Source organism: Lycium ferocissimum, chromosome 2 (genome assembly GCF_029784015.1).
Source record: "Lycium ferocissimum isolate CSIRO_LF1 chromosome 2, AGI_CSIRO_Lferr_CH_V1, whole genome shotgun sequence".
Taxonomy (NCBI): Eukaryota; Viridiplantae; Streptophyta; class Magnoliopsida; order Solanales; family Solanaceae; genus Lycium; species Lycium ferocissimum.
In genome coordinates this window covers 65002981-65004017 of record NC_081343.1, presented here as the reverse complement: position 1 = coordinate 65004017, position 1037 = coordinate 65002981, and positions in this window count along the sequence as shown.

Sequence of the window (1037 nt, the reverse complement as noted above, 5' to 3'; positions counted from 1 at the left end):
GTAATTATTGAATGAACCAAACGACTAAGTGGAGTAGCTAGAATATGATCTTGGATTCTTCATGTTGTTACTCCTATATCTCAACTTCAAGCATCTTCGTGAAGGCTCAGATAAATTTAGATCTTTAAAGGCAAAAAATATATATGTACATAATAAGTGGGGATACTTACAGAATATGACGATACTTTTCAGTTTACAAAATATATCAATAGATTTGTTACAAAATCGATACGAAACAGGTAAATTAAAAAGAAGTAAATAAAACATATTAAATAAACTATTTTTCTTATTTTATCCACTTTTCTCTCTCTATTCAAAATTAAGAGTTATTGTTCCCTAATTTCCTCCAACTTGTACTCAATCGGTAATTTTTATGTACAAAGTTCATACACCAGAAAATATATATGTATAATTTTTGTTTGCAATATGTATAACTATACAAATTCGTTATAATTTTTATAGATGAAACATGTATAAAAATCGTATGTGTATTTTAATTATCATAAAGTACATTTAAATTGCAGAAAATATAATCAAAATATGTATAAATTTTGAGAAAATATGTATAATAAATTTGTAATTGATACAAATCAGATTTCATACAAAGTTCATACACCAGAAAATAAATATGTATAAATTTTTATATGCAATATGTATAACTGTATAAATTCGTTATAATTTTTATGTATGAAATATGTGTAAAAGTTGTATGTATATTTTGATTTTGATAAAGTACATATAATAAATTGTATAAAATCTGATCAAAGTATGTATAGATTATGAGAAAGTATATATGTATAATAAGTTTTCTAATTGATACAAACCAGATTCCATACACTAATTTATATCGAATTTATTCGCATTTCATACACATTATACCACATATATCTAAATGATATATAACAAATTTCATACACATTTCATACATATATTAGTTTTTAACATGTTTGAAAACTACAGTTTATATAATATATAAAGATTTCAAACACACAATGATCACACATATCTCAAAACGATACAAACCAATTTTTATATCC